General features: G+C 38.2%; 1 protein-coding gene across 1 annotated transcript in view; it reads left to right on the plus strand.

Moving 5' to 3' along the window:
• Positions 1-18,774: 18,774 nt before the first annotated feature.
• CRACD (capping protein inhibiting regulator of actin dynamics) overlaps positions 18,775-19,669 on the plus strand; it is a 67,646-nt gene continuing 66,751 nt past the window's right edge. The window contains exon 1 of the mRNA XM_031048942.2: positions 18,775-18,839. The gene's annotated coding sequence lies outside the window, so the exon portion shown is untranslated. The remainder of the gene's footprint in view (positions 18,840-19,669) is intronic.

The following is a 19,669-nucleotide window of genomic DNA, read 5'->3' on the forward strand; positions in this document are numbered from 1 at the left end:
TGTAGCTAAATAGCTGAAAATTTCCTGGAGTTCAGTCATTTGGGCAGTAAGAATACTCAAGATATTCTAACCTCATGCTATTTGGAATCCCAAGTTCAAATGAAAAAGCATTATTCTTTTAAGGGATTGTTCATTGTTCATGATTTATCTTTGTTTGCTCAGAGAATTTACACATAAGAGAATGTGCAAAATTTATTTGCTCAAGAAGGCAAATGGAATTGGATACATGAAAAACAAACAGACCTCCTGTGTAACCTGCTTGAAAAGTTACATAGGGTTTTTTCCTCAGTTTTAATGGAGGGCTACCTTATTGCTATTTGCCCAGCTGTGGTAATGCAAGGCCTCAAAAGGTCTGGGTAGGCCAGAGAAGGCTGACTTGTTTTTTCTCTACAGCATACTAGATTGCTTTATGTAGAAAGACACAGATCTGTCACATCAGAGTTTCTTGCTGCTATACCAAGAGATACTATTGAAACGTTTTTTAAAGAGCTGTATAAAATAGCAGAGATGCTATAGAGTATTTTAAAGCACTGTCATTGAATACTAAATAAGATGTCCTTGTGTCCGGCAGGCCATGAGGAGGCGTGGAATCAGGATGGTTTGGGGCATTTTGTTTTTCAGATGATTTGTGCAGGGGAAAATCGGTAATAATGTCAAACGACTGCTTCACTGGAATGTCTGAAGTGCTGACACAGATACAAAACTGCTCTGCGGTCCACTGGCTTGGGAGCAAAGGAGTTCAGTATTGCTAATCATGCTTTACATTCCTTTACTTGCCATTGACAACTTTCTTTGGCCACAGACATCATCAGAAGAGGCTATTGCTCAAGCACAAGTGTTTGGGAGCACTGTTCTGTCTTAAAAAAAGAGATACTAATCAGTGATTCAAGATGAAGATCTCTACACGAGTGCAGACATTTGCTAGGTGTTGGTATAGAAGCAGTACAATGTATAAAAAAAGAAGCCTATGACACCTAAAATACATTATGCTTTTTACTGTTGGTATAAGGTGGTGTGCTGGTTGTCACATTTAATTAATCACATTAGTGGTCTGCCAAACTACAAAAATCCTGATCATCATCTAAGATGTGGAGATCCCGGTGTAAAGTTTATTTTGATATCTTTTCTGCAGGTGATTAAGAACCTGTTAAGCATCTGAAAAGACCTTCCTATTTTGAAATCTTATTTTCCTGATCTTGAAATTACTTTTTGAGAGTAACAGATCTTTTGCATTGGCAATGGGTTTAAACTTAAACAAGGGAAGTTCAGGCTATATATAAGGAATAAGTTCTTTGCTGTGAGATGAGGGTGATGAGGCACTGGAACAGGTTGCCCAAAGAAGTGATAAATACTCCATCCCTGGCAGAGTTCAAGGCCAGGCTGGACAAAGCCTCGGGTGATATGGTGTAGTATGAGGCATCCCTGCCCATGGCAGGGGGGTTGGAACTGGATGATCTTGAGGTCCTTTCCAACCCTAACTATTCCATGATTCTATGATTTTCTTAACATCCAGCTATAGTCAGGTGGTTGGAAAATACTGCATGGAACTATTGAGAAATGTGTTTTCATCCCCCTCCCCTTCCAAAATTAATGGCAATACAACAGCTGAATGGTTTTACAGCCTAGAGAAGAGAGAAGTAGATGGTATTCTTTTTTCTTAGAACTGGCAAACTTCGTAGCATAAAAGTAATCACAAGATGCAGCACCTAGATGAAAAATATTATTTTCTCTTTTATGCACAGTGATGGAGCCATTAATGGGACCTGTTGTGGTTTTATTTGTATGATGCTGTGGTGGAATTGCTGCTTGGTGACTTATATAAGGGATTTGATTTCACCTAGGAGGATGTCCTGAATGTTTAGTGATAGCTGATATGGCAGGAAAAAAAAAAGCCTCCAAAAATAGTTTATTGCTGAAATGTCTGGGCTTTCTTGCATAAAATCATTCTTAATCTATTTATAGCACTGGAGGCATCTAAGGTGATGTTCTAGTACACTTTTAATATTTAATGTTAAAGTGTAAAAGGTTTGCTGGACTTGATAACAGATCCTTCAGACACCAGAGAGTGTCTGGAGTATTTAGAGAAGAAATACCAGGCTGAAGTCTGTACCTGTCAGAAGTCCAGCAACTTCTCTACAAGATAGCCTGGCATCTACTGGAGGCCAATACCTAACTTGTAATTACATCTAAGTTGTAATTAGGTTTGAACAACTATTTTTGGTATTCCAGATGTTATTTAGATATTTTAGAAGTTTAGATAAGCTCACCTGAGACAAATATCCACAAATTTTCTGAGCTTAGGGAAGTTTTGGATGGTACATAGGTTCCCACAATACTTAGCTGAATATTGGGAACTAGAAGACTTTAATCCCTGTGCTTTGCTTTTTTGCTGCTGTGACTGCTGTCCCACCTTCCTGTTTCTGTCACAATCAACACCCTGGTCCCCGATTCCCTGCTGCATTCAGCATCTCATACTAGCAGAGTTAACACCAGGGTGATGAATCTCTCATCAGGTCAGAGGTGAGTAAGGTTAGTTTCTGGCCCCACAGACAACTCTCCAGGTGATCTCATCACCTTTTAAATAGCCTTTTGCAGCAATTGTAAATGTCACAACTTGGGATTTGGGGAGAATTCTTATCCATGACCCATGCATGCAAATGCCTTGTCACCAAGTTTCATTAGCCCTCTGTTAGGGTACATAGAAGCTGAAGGCAGCTGGATGTTCCCTACATCTGAAGCAGCACACGAGTCAGCTCAGCACAAAGGTATTTCTGTGTCACATTTCCTGCAGAGTTATTTTGGAGGTGATGGAATAAAAACCCCGCTCTTGTCTGAGCTATGCAAGATCACATCAGGAGTGAAGATAGGAGGACAATTTATTTCAGTTGCAGGAAGATCTGACTTTGTCATCAGAAGTAAACTTCAGAGGAACCTACATATGCTATCCTAAAGTTTTACCTGATGTATTTTCCACTTCAGCAATTTCAATTACAGGACAAAGTAATTTGACAAGTATTTGACACAGAATTTAGAAACAGTTTTAAATATATCAGCCACTAAGGCTCTCTTTATCTGATCTAGTTCAACCCAAAGCCTTCCAGGGAGCGGCGCAACCCACACTGCACTGCAGTGAGAAAGACAGACTGGAAGCTGTTGTGAAAGCAGATGGTTCAGTGCACCACATCTGATTTGTAGGCACACAGCTCATGCGAGCATGAAGTATTTACTGCACTCAGGAGTGATTCTTGTTTAAATGCTTTTACATATTGTCTTTAAGCACCACAGTTCCTATTGTGTTACCAGTAATGAAGATGTATCTGCTTGTGCTAAATCCTTACTGTTGTGAGTACATTTGGGGATATCTGCCTAGAGAGCTCTTTCCAGGCACCACTATCATGATAGCTAAAATTAATTCAAGATAAGGTGACAGAAGTAGCTTGCTACTGGTCTAAATAAGGAACATTGATACTATCTCCTGCCTGCCGAGGTGAGCTTGTAACCTCTGGAGCTCAACGCAGTGGAAACACCTGGGAGATATTCGGTATGAAAAATTTAATTACTCTTCCTTAGAACTGAACATAATTCCAACTTAGAGCACATAGAAAAATAGTTGAGTAATAAGTATTTTAGCAACAGTGTTTTGGACAAGATCTGGCTCAGAAAGCCAAGAAGGGTTCATCTAGTATGGGCAGATACAGAAATTGTTACCCCTAGAGTCCTTTTCCTTCCCCTTTACCTTCTGTCCCCACCATTCTTCAGGGATCTGGTAAAATGAAATATAGATCTAAGTCAGAGTTTTGTCAAAGAACCCATACAAAATAAAACCCTGTCATAATAAAACCCTCTTCTTCATTTCAAAATCAAGACATATCACTGCAGAACTTAGTTAATGTAACCAAGCTACGTCTGAACGTTGGGTGCAGGTCTCAAACAGGTTCCTTTTAATCCTGGAAGTCTGAGATATTCTGTCTGTTTCTGTCCTGACAGAGATGCAGTTAATTTGGCATAAACTGCTATCATAAGACTTGCAAAGAACACAGTTGTAGCTCTGCTTGCCCTGGTTGACATTGTCCACCTTCAGTCCTGAGGATCCCTTTGAAATGTTTCAGAAGAAAATAACTTCTCTCTTTCAGGGAATTAAATCTGGGTAATAGAGAGGAGGTTTCTCCTTTTTTAAAATGCTTTAGAATTTAAGCTGAAAAACTGTAAAACCTACATGCTCTGGAGTCAGGATTTCAAACGTGGTAAGAAGCACGATGTGATGCTTCTACCACCCTCACAAAAAATCTAGCAAGAGGCTCATTCCCTTTCCAACTCTGCAGATCACAGTTTATGCCTGTTCAGTTTGGATTTACTAGATAGTGCCTGAGAGAACATCCACAGTTGCTTCCTCAAACCTCTCTCTCATGATGTGTGCAGAGCTGTGCACAGGCAGAGCAGAGAGGCCTCAGCAGAGTTTTCTCCCAGTATTACTTTATCCTCTGTCCTTCAAATGTTGGTACACATTTCAGTATACCAAATATTTGTAATAGCATTTTGTTACCTAGGCTGTAGTTAAAATGTTATTATGTTATTGTTCAATAATAATAATTTTTTTTCATGAAGACAGCTCTGCAGGTAAGCAGGCATATAGAATGAATGAATCTGGAAAAAGGAATAATTCTCTCCAGAGCAGATTCTGTGTAGGGAGTGATACATGAGTGCCACATTGTATAATAAGGAAAAAATGAACACTTTTGAAACAAGTACTCTTGAAGTTAGAGCCCTACCTTAGTTAGATCACTGGAGTATTTACCGTGTGGTGTAGCTCTGGTCAGTGCTGTTGCTTCACAGATGTTTTGATTGCCTAGATGTCCATCAGCTGCTCCTTCCTGTCCTTTTCAAATACCAACCCCACCTCCTCACCTGCACATCCTTGTGTTCCTTAAACTGTGTCCATGGAATGGTTCATTTCTTTGCCTCGCTCATCTGCTAAGAAATACCAGTGAAAGCCTGCCATTAAATAAGGGTTGTTTAATCTGCCTTGTAGGCACTATGGTAAGTGGTTTGGAGGCATGGCAGGAATGTGGTTTAAAAAACTCAGTGTTCTTGGTTTCCCCTGTGGGCTCCATACTATCCTGTGCTTGTTGCTGTCTCTGTGCTGAAGGTTTTCCACCTCTTTGTGGAGAGGAGGCACCAGGTCTGCCAGGGTCAGAGTGAGCAGCTGATGGCAGAGAAAATAACAGAGCTGGCAGAGGAAAGAAAAGAAGATTGAACAATTACCATTTGTCAGAATAGGTAATGATTGACCTGCGTTGTAGCAACCTGTGTTTAGGGGTTGCAGCTATTTGTTCCTGTATTACTAGCTTTGTTCAGAGTTTTTTCAGTGCCCTCTAAAAGGCATCTGTAATTTGTATCTTCACAAGATAAAACCATAAAAAATATCTAAGACTAGCCTCAGCAAAGAGGAGTCATTTCCCTGTACTTGCAGACATTTGAAACGTGTTCAGAGTTTCGTGGATTTACAATTCTAAATCCTACTTGCCGGTAGGATCCAAATAGCTGCTTCCAAATTAGAATTCTGTGTGAAGCTACAGTAATTTGGCAAGAAGGGATCTATCACAGCCTGTTGTTGAATAGAGGTGATAGCACCTCCTTTGCAGTTTCACACGTTCCCTTTGTTTTTGTGGTGAACTTTCCAAAATTAGGTGGCTAATTCTGACAAGGAAAATCTGGCACAAGGAACTGGAGCTAAAATAATCTGGCTGCAGCTAAATTCTTTGGAAAGATGCAGGTTACATTTGGAGAGTACTTGACAGCTTCTTTAACGCATTGGATTGGTGTAATCTCCTGGGACAAGTGTCCAGGGGCAAGGAAGCTTTCTAATGCCCTTATTCAAAGTTCTGTCTCCATTAATAACTTCATGGCAAGCTAAGATATTCCATACAAGCAGGAGGGCACAACTTATAAATTAAAGACACCTAAGGGAATAACTTCTTATTCTGTTAAAAGCTACAGCCATGTACTTTGCATATGTGAACATTTTGAACACTTTCTCTTTTATATCAGTTTCAGAGAGCACATGAGGGATTTTTAAGGTTTGTTTTTTTTTTTTCTTTACTAACAAGAGACTAAAACTGAACTCTTGTGCTATTAAAGGATGAACATATGCTTTCACATATTCTGTCAGACTACTGCAATGGACTTGTTCGAACTCTGTGTGAGTATATTAACACTGGTGCATGCATCTTTGCATTTCTTCTTCTTCTCTTTTGATTCAGGTCAAATACCTTGTAACTCATGTATAGACTGTGTGCATATCAGAAGAGACTCTTTTTGTCCCATTATAATCAGAAAACAAGGCTGAAGGTCTAGCCATCAAATACCAGCTCTCAGTGCTGCAGGAGAGAGGCTAGGACGTGTCACCTGAGGATGTGTCTGTCCCTAGAACTCATGGTATTTCACCATTTTTCTTCAAATCAGAAGTCTTAACATACTCCAGGTTCAACATACATCTGTTGGCTTGCACCTTTGTATTCTATGAATAAATCCCTGTTTTCACAGGTATACTTAAACCATGGCAGGCTTGCTCTCTGTGAGGAAATTGACACCTTAATCAGGCATTAAATATGAACTTAGAGCAGTGTGGTCATTTGGTGATGACTGACTTAGACTCAAATGAAACACTTGACCTCTGTAGGAGGAAACTTCACTCATAAGATCAGCAGAGAATTTTTCTTGCAGACACAAGTGGAAACCTCCCATGAGAGTTATGCCTTTGTAATAAAATTTAGGAATCACTGATTTTCCAGATCAAAATGTAATTCAGTGAAATGTCCATCCCTAACAATATGGGTGAAAAATTTTCCAGGGAAGTTAGTACTGTCTGTTGTGTAAGGGGAATTGTGATGATTTTGGTTAGACCAAGCGAGCAAAGTGTGCCTTTCCTGCCCATGACCAGTACAGACCAAGTCCACTGGTTCCATTCAGACCAAACCTGTTATTGCAATTTTACACAGTTTAATGTGATGTTATTAGACTCCAAAGAAAATGAATGCAGTAAATTAGGCTGGATGGATGCAATTCCATAATCTTTAGTTTTAGTATGACACAGGCTGTAGCATTTGTCAATAGGAATAGCTAGAGCTTCTTATGTAAATTAAGAATATTATGTTCTTTTCTTGCTGTGTCAAACAATAGTATCTGGTTTAGTGTACAGCAAGCTGTGAACAGATTCTTAGGCTTTTACTTCTAAGTGGAAAACAGCCGCACTATATTATTTTTCATTTGTCAACGTATCTTTTCTTTAAACTATCAAACAAGAATGTGTTGCTATTGAAATTTAGGAGTTCTCAGATTGTTTGTTTGTTTATTTGTTTCAAACAAATGAGTTTTCTCCCTTTCAAGCTGTCTTTGATCACATTTGGAGTATTTTCCAGCATTCTTTTGAGTATAGGGAATAATTTTTTAAATATCAAGGGCAGATGGACTTATCAAAGATTTGAAGTTGCCTTTGCCTTAGGCATGCATGCTAGACTGGTTATTTAGGCTCTTTGAACCTAAAACAAAGATGGAACAAGCTGGAAACATTCTATCCATGCTTTCATGTAAGTTTTTGAGGAATTCTATTCTGAGATCATGGCAGAAATATTCTGTGACCAAAATGTCTGGTAGTATTTTGGTTCTTCTTGGAAACTGAAATAGAGAATACAAAAATCTTGTGAGAGCTTCTTAAACATTTTATTTAAAAATAGATGTTGAAAAGAACATTCCCAAATTTAGCCAAGTGATTCATCTGCTTGCACTGGGGTATCAGCACCAGTACTCTACTTGCTCACATGCTTTTGTTTCCATAGGAGACCCCCGATGTTTCCTGTATTTCGTATATGCATGCAGCTTCCATAGCTAGTGTTCAGATCACTTTAGTTTTGCCTCCCTGCTTATTTATTTCAACAACTTACCTGAATTGTTATTTGCTATGGAGTTACTTGCATCAGATGGATTTCTTAATTCCTATTAGGGTTCAGTCATTCCAGCAGCACCACTGAAAACTTATTTATTATTGCCTTTGGGCAATATTCTGAAATACTGAAGTGAAATAATGCAGGAAGCAATTGCAACAATTTTAATTATTTTTATGTGACAACATACCAGTAACACAAATACCAAACTGCTGAACTACTTCGAAATATTTGTAAAAATGTTTTGTGATCAGGACCTTTTTTGGTGACTAATATCACTTTCATTGTGCCTAGAGAAAAAATATCACCGAATAATCCCTGCATTGAACTCAGAAAAAGGGGAAAACAGAGATAGTAGCAGATATTAAATTGGTACACTGAAAGTCTTATGAGAGAGAGTTGGGATCTCTGGTACTGTCATAGGCAACAGGGTCTTGGGGAAGATTAATTTAATTCATTGCCAATTGAAAATAGAGTTGGATGGTGAGAAAGACAGAAAAAAAAAGCCCTGAATTAGCTTTCTCCCAACCCCTTCTTCCCAGGCATACCCAATATACAAACGGACATTCAGTAAACATTTCAAAACTCTCCCAATTTTGATTGTTTGGCACAAATTTATCTTGCTATTTAATTACACAAAGAGCATCCTGTTACAACAACTAAATAAGGGCCCAAGTCCTCAAAAAGCATCTGTGTTACACATCACACTCAGCAAGATGTGACCTGCTCTGTAATGGTGGAGCCTGTAATTGAGCTGATGCTGAGTTTCACTGAGGTCTACCAGGAGAACCTGCTCCTCCAGAAAAGCTGTGGTCTGTTGTGTTGCTGGAAACACCAGGTAGGGCTCAAGTGCCCATGGAAACACCACAGGAGTCTTTGTTCCTATCTCTTTTCATCTCCCTTTAAGTCATACTACTTGAATGCGTTTTCTCTCAAATTTCTGCCTGCTTTTCCTACTCTAGGCACTTTCTTACCAAGAGAAAGTGATGGATTTAAGTATCTCTGCTGCTGACAGGTGACAGATTTACCTTCTTTCTTGCTGGGAAAGATGACCCTTAAAGGTCTTTGCAGAAAAGTATGAAAAATACAGTGAGATCAATAGGCTTGTCACAACTTCTTATTGCTGGGGTAGCAGCAGTTCAAACACATGTTGGATGCCTCTCAAACTTACAAAAAACCTTAATGCATAAACAGGAGAACAAGCAAACCATACGATTAGAGCAATCACAGCTTAGGAAATTCAAAAGTAACATAGGTAGACTTCCTAGTCCATATTTCTTTTCCCATAGAGAGAGAAAACATGAACCTTTCCAGGTGAGAGAAAATATCTGCTGGGGTAAAAACTTATTTGGAGCACCAAAATGCTGTACCAAAATGCAAAAAGCAAAGACAAACATGTATTGCTGTTGCTATGCTGTACTTTCACAGCTACATTTCTTTCACTCTCTATATATTTTCTGTCTGTCACATTGGAGGTGGTGATGGGTTGCACAGCAGTCATACCTGAAAAGGGGTATCTGAACTGCTTTAAAATGTCACTGACTTCATAGAATGTGTCTTGTTTGCAACAAACTTCATCCAAAGGATTTTGTTCTGATAATTTGTTATTGGAAACAGCTGATAAGAATCCACTAAATGCTATGATATAAATCCTATTAATAAATCACTATCAAAATAAGAGTAACTAATTTTACAATTAGTTGCTTTTAAAAGGAGCTTTTATATCTAATATATATTTCTTTTTGTAGAAATAGCTTCTGCAAAAGGTACATTTTCCAATCTGAAAAATAAACACAGTAAAGATATTAATCTATTGCTTTACTTTGCTGGGAGATAGCTATTTAAGTGGAGCAAAAGCATGACACTGAATAATGAGCAGCACACATTCATCTTTTCTCGGAACTGGAGTTGTAGCCCACTACAATTATCAAAAGATGACATTTTGAATATCTATATAAAATTCAGTGTGCATGAAGAAAGACCTCGCAGGAAGGCCTCGCAGTTTGTGTGGGGAGGGGAGGAAGAAGTTTTTAAAATGATTTTTCGTTTATTCTGCTGTTCAATGCAATGAAACCACAAAAACCAAACTGGCATTTTCCAAATATGTCCCAAGATAAGCTCCCTATTTACACTGGGGGGGGGGAGGAGAGGAAGATGGAATTTCTAACAGAGCTGTTGTCTTTTAAATCATCATTTGATGTTTAAGTAGATATGAATTAGTTTTAAGCTGTGTAAAGGGTCTCTTGCCCTAATAACTCTTCTATTGAATTCTGCTGGCTAATGCTGAGGACTTTGTATTTATTTTCAGCTTATATCAAGTTGTGAAAGGCAAGTGAAAATTCTTTGAAGCCTTCTTTAATGTGTTGTGAAAGCCTGAAGACTGATTGTGTGTGTGCCTGAGTGGGTGCATATATCTATATATATTTTTACGAACATATGTATTTTACACTGGGTATTACTTATTGCCACTGGTAAAAGGCTTGGAAAATTTGCTACTGGTAAAAGGCAGTTCTACTTGTTAAATGGACAGATACTAATGTGCTTCCTAGAAAAGTCATATATTTTGTTCAGGGAAATGTCACAGAATTGAAAGAAAAATTGCTCCATGGTACTTGGTGTTGCTCATTTCTAGAGAAGGGTAAACCAGAGAGTCACGATATACACAAAGAAGAGCTTTAACATAATTAATGTTCTCAAATCCTTTTAAGTGATTTTTCTTACCTCCCTTAAACTTTTTATTATAGTTTAGCAGAACTGTTTTTTCATAAACACCCGTGCAATTTGTCTTTCACAACACATGGTGCTTTATTAAACACAAAAACCATTGAAAGGCCTAAGCAAGAAACAATATATACTTGTGTTTGATAGGAAACTGTCAAACCTTTATAGAGCAAATTACTTCCTTCCCTTATCCCTTCCTATCTCTTGAGTTTTGCACACCTCTTATTTTATAATTTTAGGACAACTAGAAGCAATTCAGGAACCTATTGTTTCTCACCACTCAGTTTTCTGCATTTTCTTTTTATATGTGAGAGAACGTTTAAAAGGTTACAAACTCTTTAGGGATGGAACAATTGATTACCACTAAGCAATATTAATCTTGCCTGGACAATATGACTTTTTGCATATAGATTTCTGGCAGGGAAAGGGTGCCAAGTATCTGTGCAATTTCACTTCTTAATTTCCAGATAACAGCAGTACAAGACTGGGGAAAAGCACAAACTCTGTTGTGCCATTTGCTTCCACTTAACCAATGATACATTAGTATGAGAGAAGCAGATGTGAACTGCAGCATGACAATGAGCAAAAACCACCTATCAGGATGAAGATAGTGGACTGCTAGTAATCATCAACCACAGTTTAAGGGTCAAATTGTCAGATTGGAACAGACTAAAAAACTGTCTGGAGCAAGGTGGAAAAATACTGCATTTGAGTTGCTTGTGTTGCTAGCTGGAAAACAAGTTCTTACATGTACAACAAAGGCAGCTTAGACCAGTTGCCAGCTAAAATCACTGCATGCAGCTAGTATGACCCTTAGCTGAGTTTTCTCCTTCTGTTAACAATATGAAGACTGCCAGTGAAGTACTCCCTCTGTCACTTCTCTCTACAGAGAAGAAAAGATAATAGCATGTCAGTCACAAAGCTGCTGGCCCTACGGAGTCATCCAGTGAAGAAGAATTGGCTCATTTGAGTGACTTTACCAGAGGCAACATCTCTTCTGCTCTGCCAGAGCAGCCAGCCAGCCAAACCTCCCCTTTCTCTTTTTTCTCCCTCTTTTTTTTTTCCTTTTTATAATTTCTTCACAAAAATCTTTACCTTTGGTTGTGTTCCCTCAGTGGTGGTGCTTGTGCATGAACAACATATTCAGAAGGTCTTTCAAAATCAGTATCTGCCTGTCTCATTTAAATTCCCTTTAATACCCTTCCAACACAGTGAGCAAATGTTATTCTGCACGAGCAAGTACCTGAAACCAATTGCTCATGATTCCTCCATAGACTGAGGAAATAGTTACAACAAGCTTGCTTTTTCCTCCATTCTTGGGTATCATAGAATCATAGAATAGTTAGGGTGGGAAAGGACCTTAAGATCATCTGGTTCCAACCCCATTGCCATGGGCAGGAACACCTCACACTAAACCATGTCACCCAAGGCTCTGTCCAACCTGGCCTTGAACACTACCAGAGATGGAGCACTTACCACTTCTTTGGGCAACCCATTCCAGTGCCTCACCGCCCTTACAGTAAAGAACTTCTTCCTTATATCTAACTTGGACTTCCTCTGTTTAAGTTTAAATCCATTACTCCTTGTTCTATTGCTATTGATATACACTAGGGTTAAGCGTCATTACTCCAGAAGGTTTGTGCTGTCTATGCACTTTGTGATATGAAATTCTTCAAGAATGAGTTTCTCAGGCTTTTCTGTTTCTTTTTTCTTTTCCTTTCTAGTTCCTTTGGTATTTTTTCATTTTCTTTCTAACTTTTACTCTTGTACAGATAGATCCTACTCCACTAGTAAATTTGCAGCCTCATTTAAGCCAGCCTGTAGCACAGAATTCAATTTAGATCAAATAAAGGGAATGGAAGCTAGTCACATAATGTTGCAAATAATTTTTCTAGCTGTGTTCGGAAGTACTGAGTGTATAGCCAAGAGTGACACTTGTAACCATAGAACAGTTCTTCTAATAATGCCTTAAATAGGCAGAAAATAACCAGAGGATTTTTACCATCATGAAAGAATCTTGCAACAGATGATGACCTGCCTTATTGTTTAAGGTACTTCAAGGGAAGCAGGTATGCATTTTTTTTCTGGGCATTAGAAATTATAATTTGCACAATAGATAGAGAAGCAAAAGGGTAGATCTTGGCAGTGAAATGAAGAAATGGTAATATTTCACATTTTTCTCTTTCAGAGTGTATTAGAATTGAAGATGTTTGTGGTTCTTGAGAAAGAACATGGTACATTGTTTTAAAAGGAAAAAAATCCCTACCTCTTTTGAAGACAGGGTTATATATAAACTGTGCATAAGTGAAGCCTAAGACCAGGGAGAGGTTGGATTCTTACTTATTCCTTGCCATTTTACACTAAAATTTTGCCAGTGTAAGTGTAACTAAAACCTGCAATAAACTGTACCATGATTCATACTTGAGCAAGCCCCTGTGGTTGGGGCAGTCTGGGGTTTGCCAAGCATGATTGAAGAGCTGGGTCAGGTAGTTTGATAGAGAAGTTCTCTCCAACACCCTACAACACAGGGAAAACTACAGTTTTATTTTGATTTAGTTGCTGATCAATATCAACAAAGGTAGAACTACAGCATGCTCTGGCTATGCTAAAGCACTGTGTTGTTTTAGTGCATTGCAAAAATACACCTGTTTTCCTACTGCAATGCCACCAAGCTCCCCTAAGCTCAAGTGGGTTTTCCCTTTTCCATGCTTTGTCAGCAGTAATACTCTGCAGGTCAATCTCATTTACCCATCAGTATGTCCCTCAATGTCTTTTGATGCAGCTTTGCCACTCACCTGTGTAAATGCAATATGACTTTCAATATAATCTCTAATATAATATAACCTTCACAGCCCCTGGCTGTGCTGGAGGTAAGTGAAGGAGTGCAGACATGAGGAGGGAACACAGCTGAAGAGTGTGTCTGTGTGCACTGCACACACGCACACACTGGTTGCCCCTCCAAAATCTATGTTTTTCATATTAAGGTCTGGCTGGTTTTCCGAGAAGACTATTCCTGCCTTTCCATTTGGAAGATCGAAGCCTCCTTCCGACTCAGTCTTTTTCATGCATTTGAATTTCATCTCTACAAGCTGGACTGGAGAGATGACTTTTAAATGGTGTCAGCCTGACCCAGGAAAATTACAATGTCAACAGCAAATGTTCTGCAGGTCTGTCAAGGTTAATCTAATTTTATCCTATTTACTCATGTCATTATTTGGCTTGTGATAAATGGGGTTGTACTTTAAAAAATAATCTGAAAGTTTTCCTGTTAACATTCCCTACACATAGAAATTACTTTCCTTGTCTCTTCATTCCCATTTTCACAGAATCACAGACTGGCTGGGGTTGGGAGGCACCTCTGGAAGTCATCTGGTCCAACCTCCTGCTCAAGCAGGGTCACCTAGTGCTGACTGCCAAGCACTCTGCCCAGTTGCTTTTTAAATATCTCTAAGATGGGGGATTTCACAACTGGATATCACTGGGAAGAGGTTGGCATGGTCTTTACATCTTCTACATCTTTCTAGCTTGTTACATGCCCTGGCAGGTGTTGTCTAGAAGCTTGTGGAATGATGTTGATAGCAAGATCAGATATTTTTCAGATTTTTTTGTCTTTTTCTTCTTCTTAATTTTCTTAAATGGATTTGCATCTCAGAAGATGGTTCCTTGCAAGGCATGGCTGATAATGATGATGTAAGGAGATGTGGGAGGATCCTCCACTGCTACTTCTACCACTATTGAAAACTGGGAACTGAACATTATTACTGCTTGGTTTTCCCTCAAGCACCAAACAGGCGTATGAATTAAAAGGCATTTTTATGATATCCTAACATTCCAGGACACAATGCACGTCAATGATAATAGATGTGCTAAGTTACTAAAGCTTTCTCATTCAAGGATGCATGAGCTTCTTTTTGAGGTATTATTTATGAACCGTGATTTTTACATATTCTGTTACTTGTAGTTTTTTTAGTTACTCATTCTGAATTTTCAGCTTCTTATTTATCTCTCAAGAAAGCATACAAGGAATTTAATTTTGGCCAAACACACTTTGCTTACCATGTTTGGGCATCATTTTCCTCACGTAGAACAAGAACATGATTTGCTCACTCTACGTGGATGTATAGTAGAGGTGCACTTACAAGTGTGTGTGGTATTGAAATAAAATTATTTTTGATGATTTTACTATAGAAACCTAGGAAAGGGCACATCAGATCATATCTCCCGGCACATTAGTTTTCTCTTAACATGTCTTGGTAGTTGCAGTGAGGGCATTCATTCTCCTTGAACAATCCAAACTTCTGAGTTTGGGAAGGAAGTAGTGTTAGATAAACTTAACCTGCCATTTCACAGCTCTTTGTCTGTGTGTGTGTATACACACATGCATGATAGTGGATCCTGCTCTCTGCAGGGGCTGGAGTTAACCTTAAGTTAGGCACCATGATAAAATGTTAACATGATCTAATATGATATCTGGAGATTGTTTATTTTCTTGGCTTTGAGGAGTTGTGCACACTATGTGATGCCTTGTCAGGGAGGATAATCCAAAGTAATGGAATTGTATGATGTGCAGCACAGAACTGTCTCAGTTTCTGGTACAGAGAAAGGAATGTTTCAGTGGCCACCAAAGAAGTGCATAAGGGTTCTTTTGGTTTTGGTTTTCATTCCAAAGCTAAACATTGGTATTAAAATGACCAAGGTGCTTTTCTGGATCACACTGCTTTTCATAGCTAACAACTCATTACAAGCTTTTATTGGTAGTCTGGAAAAAATGTTTTTTTTTAATTGATTTCCTTTTTTTTTTTTTATGTGTACAAAGTACTTTAAATGATAGGTGTTATTAAAATTAATTTGAGGACCAAATACAGTGCAGAATAATTTACCAGATTCTAGAGAAACTGCAGCTCACAGAGGGGATCGTCTTCTTGCTCATGATATAAAACACTGAGTCACAGCTTTCTGTATTTTAACTCAAAATAACTGTACACTTGATTGTTATTTTCAGAAGTTGTTGATACTGTATTTCTCTGATAAGAAACAATTATTTTTTTCTTTAAATCAGAAGATTTCTTTGCATATGAAGAAAAGCATTTGTTGAGTAATATTGATTACATTTACCTGTGGGATACGGAACATAATGTTTTTCTTTTGGAGTGTTACTCAGCTAACCTGAGAAGGTGAAACACGCAGTTAGAAAAATAGGTACTCAGTAGACAGGGGAAAAAGATACAGCAGGGTATGATGATTTGCCATACTCAGTTGCCTACTACTCTTGTGTTGTGTGGTGAAATAACAGCCGCGTGGTCTATGTACAGAAGCAATTATTGTCTGAGACGCTGAAAATAGACCAGTTAATCAATTTACCACTTGTAATTCTAGCATTAAGGTAAGTATTTTCCAGGACATGCTTTTATAATGGCCTTTGTCTATCCTAAAGTTTTGTATTATTATTATGTCTTGAGGTAAAGTGTAGTTTGTGAAACGGCAAAATGCAGAGAAGAGCTCTGTGTCCTCCAGCAAAATGCTGAGAAACTGAATCAACTTTTTATTTCCTGATTTCCATTCTGGTCAGATTTTCATGTGCTCTAGGGCCTAATATCATTGCTTCTGTCTGCTACTTATTACTATGGGATACAATAATTTTCCCCTAAGTGTGAGCAGAGTATGTGTCTGCTTAGCTTTCTTGCAGTAAATATGTATTTCCGATTCTGCATTGAATTTTATAGCTGCATTGGAAAGGGACAATATAGAATAGTTTCCTGCAATAATGTTTCAAGGTCCAAATCTCGTATTCTGTCCTATCCTTCTTTTCATAGAAATGTTTCCCTATCCACCTGTCTCCACTTTTTCCCCAGAGAAGAAAAAGAGTGTTATTGAAGAGAAGGCAGACCTTTTCTGTTTATTACTGCCAGAACATCCCCTTGTGTGTTTCTTGGGCTTAATTGTCAATGCTGACTGTGGTTTAAGTTTGTTTTTCTTGCACCTTGGACAATAGAAGAGTGTATTATACGCAGGAGTTCGGAATAATTTAGAATCCAATTTTCAAGAACAATAAACAAATTAAGAGGCTGGTCTATCGCTCACATTCTTCAAAACCTTAACGAGCATAATGAAAATTGACTCTCCGTAATGGCAGCCATCAGTAGACTTACTGCTCTCCTTGGGATGTATGCAAGGTGATAGACCTGAAGTCTCTCAGTTACAGCAGGCTCTTTATTTCAGGTGCATTGAGCTCCCAGTGTCTGCTGTGCTACGACCATTAGCATAAGGCGGTCAGGTGCAGCAAGGGCAGGGAAATGTGAAATTATCACAGTCGCACCGAGAGGTGTTCCCCACTCTGCCAATTAACAGCATGATGTCTGCAGGGACTGTCAGAGAGCTTATGCTGGAAATGGCTGTTGGTTGCATGCAGTGTTTACAACTATGAACTAATAGGGATCTTTGTATTGACTATTGATTACTAGGGAGAAGGTTTTTCCCATGAAGACTCAATACATTCCTTCCTGTTTTGCTAGAACAACATCAATCAGATCTGCTATTGCAGGCAACAAACATTCCATGCTCAGACCATTGCACATGCTAGTTTCAGTACTGCATCTTGTGCCCATGAACAAGAGGGTAGTGTCGAGCCTACATGTGAAAATTTGATTTGAGGTTGATGTGTGTATATGACATTTTTAACATCTGGATTTTCCAGTGATGCACAAGTATCTGTTGTTTGAGATTTTGGAGTCCTGTTTTTCATTTAAACTGGTCCCAACAAGCTTGAGATGTTTTCATGCTGTTTTTTCATATCTCATTCACACCCTGAACACATCCTGAATGTTACGAGTGGTGCAGAGTCAACTGAGTGCTAATTTCTCATTTCTCAGTTTAAACAGACTTTGCCTTCTTCCAGGTGCCATTGTAAGATCAGCACTGATCTGGTTTGTCTTTTCTGGCAGCCTGAGAGTGCTCACCAACACTTAGCCCACCAACTTCAGCAGTAGCTGAATACTGGGACTGATAACCCCACAATTTAATGCCTGCAAAGTGTTCTGTTTGATTGCCAGTGGTCAGACAATACATTTATCCTTGTCTTACCAAAAGGAGCATGATTTAGCCGCCACTCCAATTACATTGATCTGACAAAATAGTCTTATTTGCAGCTGGCTGAGGTTATAAAGATGAATGAACATAGAAAATAGTATTTAATAACTACTAGGGTGTGGGAATAAGACAGTTGCTTCAAAATCCTTGTCTAATACTTACTTGTAGTTATATACAAAATGAAGCATATCAATCCCTAATAAGAGTAAAAATGTTTGCAGTAAACTTTTATGTCCCACTTTTGCCTGAAATTGCAGAATTGGTTTCAAATTTTTCAATACAAAACTAAAAAATAGTGAAACCAGAAGCAAAAAAAAGTAATTCAATTCTTCTGTACAATTTTATAAGTTGTCTTAACCTGTTTAATTTTTTCCTATTTTGCAGTGTATTTGAATAGTTACTATAGTTTGAGGTTTTGTAATAAGTTTGTTTTTTAGTTAATAAAGATATTTCCTGCTTTTTGCCAAAAAAGTTATTAGAACTCATTTTTACATACTCTAATAGAAGGAAAATTCAAGTTATGATAAACTCTCATTTGAAATTCTAAAAGTTGTTTGAGAAAATGGGGTCAAATACTGCGTTTTTATGTTAGCCAAAACTTCAGTAAAAACAGTGCCATGTATTTCTGGAGTTTTAATTGATTTAGAACTGCAGGGTGTGACTGTTTGGAAGGAAAAAAAAGAAAGTGTTGCTATTTCACTGGGTAGAAACAGTAAAGAAAGACCATTTTGTGTGAAAGTCATCAAGGGAAATCTGAAGCTCATGAAAATTTCTCAGGTTTCAATATCTTTTTTCCTTTTTTTCTAGACTGCAGACATCTCAAATCATTTACAAGAGTTGTGGCAGACTAAAACTGCTCAGTTTACAAGCACCCCTCGAAAGATGGAAAGCAAAAAAAATTATTCCTATGCTAGCTTGGGGAAAGGTGAACTAAGATTCTTTCTTTTCCCCTTATGTGTAGGCAGTCTGGGAGAAGGATGTTAACCACTGGTCCCTGATTTCTGGTCACTTCTATTAAAGAAAAATCCCCATTTCAGAGAGAGTTCAAGACTGTGGGAAATTAGAGGATAGCACATCCCATCTTTAAAAAAGGTAAGGAACTGTTTTTCTGCTGATCCTTTAACACTGTAAGTGATGTCTTCTTTTAACAACTCATTAAGTTGAAGGAAGAAAGGAAAATTTAAATAATAATTGATACTAAATTTTTTGTTTTGACCTGCATGTTCTAAGTTATAAATCAAAAAAAGGCTTTTTAATATTAAAAGAAGAATGTAAAGCATGTGTTCGTGTACTTAAAACTAATTTGTGTGAAGCTTTTCTGTACATTTTGACACAAAAAGAAAATAAGTACTGCACACAGCATTAGATATTTTCTTTAATTTCAACCACTGATGTTAGTCTTAGCCATGCAAAGATTTATGTAGTCTCTGCTCTACCAAGCAGCAATCATTTTTCCAAGACAGATAATAGCATGAAGAACGCAGCCGCTGGGAAGTAGTGCTAAGAAATAGTCCATCATTTAGGCTTTTATCAGAACAGATCTGCACTGTTTTCCTTTCTACCAGGTTTTGGATTGATTGCTTATTTGCAAAACATTTACGACTCTACTTTCTTGCATGCTCCAGTTACAAAAAGTATTGGAAAAAGCCAAAACCAGTTAAAACATCCTGTGCTGTGCATGTTTCCTTTGAAAGCAGCAGCAGTTTTCCGATTCAGATTTCCTTTTTTTTTTCTTCTTTTTTTTTTGGTGGGGAGGGGATGGGAAGGGAAGGGGAAGGGCCTGGGAAGAATATTGGAATTGCAAAAGATAGGTAATAATTTCTTTGTAGAGCAGCCATTCTGGAATGTGTTCCCAGGGCAAACGTGTTCATCAGTGACTTCATCTACGCTCTACACTGCATTTCTATAAAACTAGTTTCAGT

Source organism: Melopsittacus undulatus, chromosome 7, assembly GCF_012275295.1.
Source record: "Melopsittacus undulatus isolate bMelUnd1 chromosome 7, bMelUnd1.mat.Z, whole genome shotgun sequence".
In the NCBI taxonomy this organism is placed as follows: domain Eukaryota; kingdom Metazoa; phylum Chordata; class Aves; order Psittaciformes; family Psittaculidae; genus Melopsittacus; species Melopsittacus undulatus.